The sequence below is a fragment of the Lampetra planeri genome, chromosome 42, assembly GCF_965212315.1.
Source record: "Lampetra planeri chromosome 42, kcLamPlan1.2.h2, whole genome shotgun sequence".
In the NCBI taxonomy this organism is placed as follows: domain Eukaryota; kingdom Metazoa; phylum Chordata; class Hyperoartia; order Petromyzontiformes; family Petromyzontidae; genus Lampetra; species Lampetra planeri.
The window spans coordinates 1,603,972-1,614,402 of NC_136148.1; positions in this window are offsets into that span (position 1 = coordinate 1,603,972).

Sequence of the window (10,431 nt, forward strand, 5' to 3'; positions counted from 1 at the left end):
AACATCTGTGGCAAATTGCTTTGATGCCTTCGTGAGGATGACATAACATCAGTTTGCTCTCTACCCCCCTCCCCCCTGCAATCTTCATGCTCCAATTTCCCACAACAGAATGAGGACACCTTCAGCAATTCCTCTGGGGGGCCTCTGAAGTGAATATTCACACACACGCGCATCATTCCGATTTGAACCGCTCACGGCGCATTTCACGATTTTCAGTGTGCGTTTTGAGGGATCTCATAAGTGGGCGTCGTGAAACCCACCACCTCCAGACTCAGCCAACTAACACAAGTCACGTGCATCGAACGCGCCAAATGTATTCCTGATTGAAACAGCACCACCGGTGTGTTTGAGGGTCATCTCACAACATTGAAATGGGCACAATTCGCTGGAGATTGCATCCAACACGCTCAGATCTCGAGCACGTGAGATCTGAGCTCCTGTAATCACCATAAGGATGCTGGATGTCATCTCCGGCTAAACGTCATTTTCACTATGAGATCTCTTTTACCAGTGGCAAAATATAATGGTAGGTTTTAACCCTTTTAACTGGTACAAAACTGACACCTTTATTCAAGGCATCATGTTTGCAATGACCACAACACAAGTAGTCAATAAAGCAAACAAAAAGAAGCAACTCTGATAAGGATAATAATATGCACTGTACGCCTTCTGGTGTCATCTGGCCCTACACCAATGGGGACTAGGCTCTAAAGAAAGCCGTCTCGGGTGTGGGCCAATCAACTTCAAGGACAGTGCATATTATTATCCTTATCAGAGTTGCTTATTTTTGTTTGCTTTATTGACTACTTGTGTTGTGGTCATTGCAAACATGATGCCTTGAATAAAGGTGTCAGTTTTGTACCAGTTAAAAGGGTAAAAACCTACCATTAACGTCATTTTCGTTTGAATATTGTGAGATTACTACCCAACACACCTGCAGGAACACATTCGGCGCGTGTTATTCCCGTGACACTTTTCATGAATTCGCCTTGTCGGGTGGAGGAGAGTTTTACAACACGCGTTTCTACACCGCCTGACCCGAAAATAAATAAATGATGAACTTAATAATGTTCAAACGCTATTTCTTTCCAGTTAGTTTTTGACTTATCTTACTTCTTTTTTAACACGGATACTGAGCGCAGGCCCAAAGGCTCGATACGTCAAATGGCCAGCAAGTGTTTTTGAATGATACCCTATAAAACTACAATCGATCTAATTGCAAGTGAAAGTGCTTCTAAAATAATACCTTACACTCACTTGTTCCGAACCAGCGGGACGTCGGCATTTTGTGGCTTCGTAAAATAATTCTAGATTTGAAGCTTTCGTGACTGCAAGGATTCATATTCTTGTTTTTTTTGGTAAAGTCATGTAGGTACAAAAATAAAATTAATTAAAGTAAAATAAAAATCACGACGTTTCGGAGGCAACACAAGCTTCCGTCTTCAGGTGGAACCGTCACAGCACGCTTGCTGTACAGCTGTCGTGATTTTTATTTTATTTTTTATTTTATTTTTATTAATTTTCATTTTTTACCTACGTGACTTTACCGAAAAAAAACAAAAATATGAATCCTTGCAGTCACGAAAGCTTTAAATCTAGAATTATTTTAAGATGGTTTATGGTGGCGCACTGGTCCAGGAAGTTTGGGAACCACTGCCATCTACCCTACACATGCAAGACTCGTCATTGCTCGCCGATGTGTCATCGAGTTGTCCCGCGTGTTGACCGGCATGATGTCTGGAATTTCGCTCCACGTTCTGGGAGCTTCTTCAGGAAATGATAGTGAGCAACACGCAGTACACTCGGACAAAAACAACACATTGGATTGCCGTACAGCACAATGGTGAAAAACCTACGCTTCGTATTATTATGGATGTTTTGTTTTATTGCGTGTTTGCAATGTTGACTGTTAGCCAAATGAGCACTCTATTAGCCTGTAACCCAAGTTTCTCTTCATAAAGAGACTTTCATTTTTGAAAGCGCCGGATATAACCAGACCGTGCCCTTGCGCACGCACGCGTTGCATATGATTCGGCGTCAACTGCGAAGACGTCATGACGTCGTCACACAGCCCTTACGGGTGACGTCATGACGGCGTGACACAGCCCTGTCGGGTGACGACATGATGGCTTCAGACAGCCCTGCCGGGTGACGTCATGACGGCGTCAGACAGCCCTGTCGGGTGACGTCATGACGGCGTCAGACAACCCTGTCGGGTGACGTGGCCGCAGCGAAACCAGTGGGCGTGGTTTAAGGGAGTGACTCACCTGGATGGTTTTAGCATTGGATGATATTTTTCGGGGGGGAAGAGTTGTTTGTTGGGAAAAGGGTGACAATGTTACGGGCATGTCCTCGCCAAGAGAAGCATTTATCGGTTGTCATCGTTTTGTTGCTCGCACGACGTACCGTTTGGGAGACGCAGGCGTGACGGACGGACACATGCACGTTGTATAGACACACACACACATGTATGTGGAAGAGTTCTAAACCGATTGAAATACATTTGGTCAATTAATGAAGTGATGCACAAGGGTGGCTGGAACCTCCATTGCGGGCTCACTTCGTCACACATCGCTGCTCTCGCTCACGATTATCCGTCGCAATGTCGGAATTCCTCGCAATTGTAATCCCAGTTTTGTAGCCATATGGTGAACCCAATGATATTTTGTTGTGCTTGGCCAATTGTAATTGTATGTTGGTGATGTTCACAGTTAACAATGTAGGTTCATCAAGAGTTCATAAGATGGTGATATGCTATGAAAAGGTAATGCAGCTAAAATGTAAATATCCGCATTCTATTCCACGATGGAGTCGTGGTGCAGTGGTTAGCACATTACACGGTGAAATTGACGACCTACTCTCAGCTACGAGTGACATCAGTGACGAGTGATATCTGAACTGTCCCTAGGCTACACACTCCTTGCATCAACCCTACACAGACCAGCGTGGTGGTCAAAACATATCTGACAGTTCTTGTAAGTCCTTCATCCAGCACTTAATCAACAAAGGGGCAATGATTTGCAGATGTGGTTAATTTCTTTAACACGATGAATTGAAACACATTTAATACAGCAATGGATCATGCATAGTCTAAAAAAAAACTAATCATGAGCACAAACATGAAAGCTATAAATGCAATGAAGCGTATTTAATATTCAATTGTGAACCACTTGAACTTATTTTCAACAAGGTTGTCTGTTGATAATGCAAACGCTATTATTGCATTATTTTTCCACTGTGCATAAGAGTGAATAGTTTTACGTACATCAATAGTGTAGGCGAGCAGGCGAATCCATTTGCAACCCAAATTGTGATAAATAATGTAAGAGAAACAGATTTTGCAGCGGCAGATGTAATTTACATGTGTTTGGTGTAAGCTGAGCGCATATATATATTACATGTGCTGGGTAGGAAAGAGTTTAACCTATGACACTCATAATACCTCCACAAATGTCTACGCTGTCTTCAAGCAAACACTACAAAGACAAAGGTGCAGCTTTTGATTTACTCGCTCACACCACTGCTGATGAAAGGGCCTCCACTGGAGGGACTTCTAGAGAGCCCCTCTAGAGGGCATCTTGGCCTACTCTTCCACGTTGGCCAGACATCTTGGGAGAGGCGAAAATACCAACACTGTACCCCACCGTTTGCCAACTGCAAATTGACGAGCGACAGCGTACACATTTGTACCTCTGGGTGGACAGAAGCGACGCAATTAAGGAGCTTGCTCCGTTATTTCAGCTGCCGTTAGCGTGAGATCGAATCAAAGCCCCGTGACCTGTGGATCGCAAGTGTCCAGTGTGCTAAACATGACACCAACAGTGGCGTCTATCAACTACACAGTCACTGCACAGTTGGTCTCCCCGAAGCTTAACATGTGTGCTACTTCTCCCCGACAAATGCAATTCGTATTATTTTATATGATTGATGGTAAGCAAAGCGGCACGTTAATGTGCGTGTTAAAATGTAATTGTGGGTAATTACACGTGTGTGTGTGTGTGTGGGTAAGTGCTGCGTTGGTGTAAAGGATATTTGTGGTGACCCCCAAAGGCCAGGGTGGACTGTTTGTAATGGATGGTAATGTATGTGTATCATTTCCTGCGGAAGGTAGCGGATATAATAGGTGTTTGACATTCGCGTAGTGAACTAAAATCATAGATTTAAAAATGTATTGGGTATATATTTTTTATTTCACCCCAAATTTCTTTCCAATTGGGAATCCTGACGTGGTGTTAATGGTCAGCACACACTCTGGACTTGTGTGATCCAGAGACCGCCGGTTCAACTTCATCTCCGGGCACGGCTGTCAAAACGATTGCACACATTTTTTTTTATCTACCCCCCCCCCCCCAAACACCACCTTTGTCCATCCAGTGGTGTAAATTGGTAGACCGCAGTTAGTCGATCGCCAGGGCACGCGTGGCGAAGCAAAGTGTGGGTACTGCCACCTCTCCCAAGACGTGTGGTCAGAGTAGAGTCGGAATCAGAATATTTATTTACACTGGAGGGACCAGATGGGCTATGAAGCAATGTTTCACAGATGTCCAGTAGAGGCGGGTAAGAACGTTGCAAGAACAAACAGTACAACTATATGGTAGCAGTTCAAAGTACAATAAAGGTAAACAAATCACCCAAACACACACGAATACAACTTAACCATCCCCATGTTATAAGGCAAAGCCTACCAAGGTATTAAATTATTTTTAAGAAGTGACCTGGCCACAAATGATAGCGCAACAAAGTGGACCATCATTTAGACGTTTATAGCACCATAATAATCTAAACAATCTCAACGCATGCTTCTACATGTGGAGGGAAACCCCGGAGGACCCGGATGCAAACTCCAAATATCCAGCAGGCGTCAGGGTTAGGATCGAACCCCCAACCTCCTGCGTACCAGGCGAGGTAGTTAACATCTCGGCATCGTGGAAGTTATTCTGCCAGCAAGTGGCGTCAGCAAATAATGTCAGGTCTGCACCTGTCCCGTTTCCACACAGTGGCTGATTAGCTTTTGTGAGAAAACTTGCCTCTCCGGCGCATTCAGTCAACACCTCCACCAGCGTGCTGTATTACTCGTTACACCAGTAGCGCTGAGACTTAACGGTTGCCACCATCACCATCACCTCCTCACCAGGCAAACAGCCCCTACAGTGCCCCGTCTCCAGCATTCTGGCTGGTGCCTCGCAGGCAGCACAGTCGCCTCCCGCTGCCGGTGATGAATGCTTCTCGGCTAAATGGCCACTGGACAAATGTGGCTGCTACACACCCTTCATGGTCACGTAAACAGTGACCTCGAGGGTGGAGAGAGTGCGACGTGGATGGGTGATAGCGGTAGGGGCAGTGGTGCGGTGGTAAGGGACGCTTTGAGTTTGGAGCTCGAGGTTAAGAGGTCTCAGAGCGAGGGGGGACTACAAGGAAATGTGTAATTTTAGTGCCACAAATACGACCACGGATGTTTTTGTGTGTGGTAGGATGGGGAGCAGTAGTGTAGCGGTGGGCACGTGAGTTCAATTCCCTTTCATGGTCAACACCAGTCACAATATGTGAACCAATCCTGTGCCTCCCCTAGGTCGACTCAGCCTCAAATAAGTACCTGGTGCGGTGTGTGAACATCGCCACTTGGGACACAAAGGCGGCCGGGCGTGGTTCTGGCCACACCACCACCTCGTGTGCTCGCGAAACAGCACTTGTCCACAGAGTCTGATCAGGCTGTAAGGGTAGATCTTTGTTTTGTGTATGTCACATCCCATATTGGAGCATTGCCGCAATGAGGGTTTGCATTCATAGGTCACTTCAATGCCACAGCAACTCAAAGTGCCTGAAATCACTTCTTATCTCAACCATTCCAGTGCACTGCTGCAGCCTCACCAAGGGGACCCCAGGGGTAGCTGCCCCTGTGCTGCACCGTACACAGCACTGTCCTGAAGAATGGGCATTAGTCTGTGAGTCGAGGGCAATCTATGCTGCTATGTACAGGTGCAGCCCTTTTGTTTTTCCACTGCTGGTTGAGAGCCTCCCTGCACTGTGCAGGTTATCCTGGTTGTTTGACCATACTTCACCATCCTGGTCAGTGCGGGCGATTGAAGGCGGTGAGTGATCACCATGCATTGAACAGATGTTATAGGCTGATTTGAAGCTACATTGAGAGCTGCAGAGGGCAATGCATAAAAATCCATTACACGATACATATATGCTCTCCACCTACATCAACCAACACTGATTACTGTGGTTTAGTATGAAATAAATAACCCTCATGGAAAACGTGGGATCTCAGGCCACAGGCCTTCATCCAACAGTGGAATGACAAAGGGCTGTACATGCACATATATAATTCCCACCTTTATTTCTTTCAACGAGTTTCAAGCGTAATGAGCAAGCTTTAACACGCCGCAGTCGTGTCGAGATGAAGCTTCTCGGAACTCAGCTAATGGTGCAAGAGCCTGATATAGGATCAGACAGGACCTTGGTGTTTCCCATTACAAAGTGTGACCTTAGTCAGACAGCATGTCTCAAATGACAGCACACACCTTGATTCTTTAAATCTTTTTCATTTTACGGTGACAATAAGCACGAGACAGTCGCATTTCATCCGAATGATAGATATTTTTTGTTGTTATCGCGTAAAACTTGGTGCGCTGTCAGTCATCATTTGGCGATGTGTAAAACTTAAAACAAAGATATTCCTCAGATTTAAATGAATCGAGCCTTGATTTAAATTCCTCGTGAAATAATTGTTTTGTTTTGTTTAACTCACACTTAACTGGTTTTAGGTGGGGCTTAAATAAATAATATATTTAATCTTGGCCAGAATTTAGTATTTTAATTGAGAATCCGTGGAATAGATACCTCTCTGGTTTTAATGATCTTTTTCTACAATCTCTCTCACCCTTCCTTCTTCCATTTCAAGCAACTTAACATCAAGCTTTCAACCTTTACATACTGCTTGGCTCTTATCCAGTAATACAACTACACTCAATTATGAGACCCTCCAGTGAAATGAATATAATATTTTAAGCATTCTTATCCTGCAAACTCCATCATCTGATATAATTTTTTCCTCCCTATTCAACAGATCACCACATGTAGTGTGAGCCGCGCATTGTGTATATCTGTATTGTTGTGGGCAAGCTTCCTATTGGGAGGGTTGTAAACCCAATTAAAAACATCGCCATCAAAGGCTGATCTAAGGCACTTCAGCTTATGAGACTTGGCCCTTTCTCTTTCAATGTTAACCCCAATTCTAGGTTATCCGAAGTTATTAATTGATTACATACCTTATTCTTTTCGATGCTGTATGGCCAGCTTTGAGCATATGCACATTTTTAATAAGGCATGACAAACATTAAAAAGCGTTTTTGTTCGTTTGAAGTTAAATGGTTGAAAATTGCTTGTTAGTCGTCTGGGCCATGATACATTATCAGAATTTGCCATTGTGGCCTTTACAGTAATATCCATCACCATGATCTTTTAGTCATCTTCATAATAATAAATCATGAACGATTTACGCAAATAACCCGATTAGTAATTCAATAAAAAATATATTTAACATTGTCACTGGTGGTGCAGCAAATTGGAACCCTTGAAGGCGAAATTATTTTCGGATGTCCCCTTTTCAATTAATAAAATCTTAGTGAGATAAGAGAGAAAGATGTAGTGAGATAAGAGAAATGTAAACAAAAATTGGAGGTTGTAGTGAGATAAGAGAGATAGAGATCAGATATTGATTGTCTTTCCATATTAATTAGCTTATTATATTTATTATGATTTGAATGTGAGCTGATGTTTTATGTATCCCTTGTGTTTTCCATGAATATGGTACCCCTTGGGCTACTTGTGGCTTTCAGCTTTGCTTAATGTGCTTTTGCCTGGCCTCACCACTGAACACCATCACATTTACAACTGTTTTGTGCAACAGAATAATCGTAATTTCAGCACTTCTCATCTTACATAAAGTATACAATGTTTTAAAAGAATAATTATACTTTTTTTAAACACGTTTTTACATATAATTGTGTTACATTATCTGCACTGTAAAACTGTCAGGCCCAAACTCCCCTTTGTTCATGAAGGCTGGCAAAGAGACTGTTAAAAGTTTATCTTGCAACAAAAAGAAAACAGTACAGTACCTTAATCAGACATACTTATTTTCATATATTTCAGAAAATGACCTCCGTCACGAGAAACAAACTTTAATTTTCTGGGCACATTAGACGATAACTGTGATTTATTGTCACCCAAGATGGGGAAGTCAAACAGTAGCTGCATTGTTGCTTAATGACAAAAACTACTCAAACTCGCCTCCTGCACTTCATTGCGGAAATGAATCTCACAAAAAAGACATTGGTTTACTGTGCCTAATGGCACCCCCATTGCCTGAGCATTATCCGTGTTCAGGTAGCTTTGCGATAACATCGTTGAAACTCCTAGTTGCGAGCTGCCAGTTTCCAGTATATTTCTTCTACTTTAGAGTTTGCATGTGTCTCTCCCCGTGGTCACGTGGAATTTTTCTCCGGGTCCTCCGGTTTTTCCCTCCACATTTAGAATCAACGTGCATTCAGAGTATTTGACTGCTGTAAATGTCCACGTGATAAGCCACTTCGTTGAGCTATCATTTTGTAATAGCCAGGTCGCTTCTGAAAAAAAAAATATATCTCATTGAGCCTTACCTCGTAAGAAATAATAATATTAGGGATGCTGCTATGGGCTGCGGACCGATACCGGGCCGTGGCCTGTTAGGAACCGGGCCGCACAGGAGCAGGAGGTGAGAGCGGTGAGTCCGCGCCGTGGCCCGACCCCATTATTTTATAATTTTCCACTTCCGTCCACGCCTCTTTCCCGCACTGCGCACTCATCTCAGTCACAGTGTTGGTAGGCCCACAAGCTGCTAACCCCCTAGCCCAGGGGTCGGCAACCAAAATAACAAGAAGAGCCATTTCTTTCAAATTCGGTACAAAATTCAGTATTTCAAGAGCCGCAATGCATCTGAGTACATACTGTACATACGTACATATTGTCAAGAAGCAGCCTGTAAAGAGCCGCATGCGGCTCCGGAGCCGTAGGTTGCCGACCCCTGCCCTAGCCAAAATGAGTAATAAACAAACGTGGCTGGAGAGCTTCTTTGAAAAGGGGGAAAGACCCAATGATGAAAACATTGTCTTCCACGAAACCGGTCCCTGGTGCCAAAAACGTTGGGGACCGCTGGTGTAATGGACTTACAATCCACAGGTCGCCTGTTCGATCTCCTGCTGTGGCACTTAAACCAACGGTGCAAATGTCTTAAATCCCTTCCCACCGCCTCACTCCACCCAGCAGCATGCATGAGTGCACCACTGTGAGTCGATCAGTAAGTTGTGTGCCGGTGGGGTCAGCGTGGAAGAGTAGGCCAAAATTCCCGGGAGAGCTGTTCCCTAGAGCTGCCTCGAGTTGGATGCCCTCCTGCCAGAAGCGGCATGAGCTAGTAATTACAGGGCTGCACAACAACTTAAATAACTGCATTAGGCGAGGTTATGATTTGACATTGAGCACTTTAACAGGCCTGCTGGAGAAAAAAGGTACCGCCCGTTTTGCTTGTTTGTTGAGAGTCCTGAGTCCCGTTGTGCTGGAAAGTTTGATGTAAATTCGACGAAAATCGACGGTCAATTTCGTTCCTGACGCATCAGTGTCCCCAGGATAGCATCACTTTGAGGAGGCTGGTTTGATCTCATGGATTGCTCTGTGACATCCTCCCTGGATCGACCTGGTCACCCGGTCAACTGAAGTTCCTCATCAGCGCTCAACACTGAAAGCAAACTCTCCCAGATCCTCTGACATCACGTTACCTTACCTTGCTAAAGGCCGGACGGTCTTTAGCAGCTTTCTTCGCTTCACCCCAAGACAGGTCCATGGTCTTTAGTTGGTTTAGAACCATCACATCACATGGCATGTGAATTGTCAAATGAATATGATTTTTAGCGAAACAGCAATTTAAACACTTCTCACGAATGCCAGCATTATAATTAAACGTCACGTAAAGCATTTAGCTCAGAATTAGTTCACATCGTCACGATGTTATTTGTATGTTGGACATATTTTTTCACCATTCGTAGCCAACCGTGTGAATCGGAGGTACGGTTTAGGCACCAGCAGAAGCGTACCTTCATTAGGAAAGACAGATTGATGTCCCTTTGTCTTTAATTCAGCGAAACGGCCCAACACAAGAGCTTTCATCCGATCCCTGACTCAAGGCCAAAATATAACTTATGATATAAAACAACGATAGACCTCCCACGGTACCACGGTGGGAAAGTGAGGTGGTTAGGAGAAGACACCAGCGGTGATCATCGTCAGCAGTTTGTCTGCCTTGATAAGGCATCACGATGAAGGACAATGTGAATCTTGAGATGTATACATTTGTAAATATGTGATGTACATGACCCAATCACTCCGATTGCA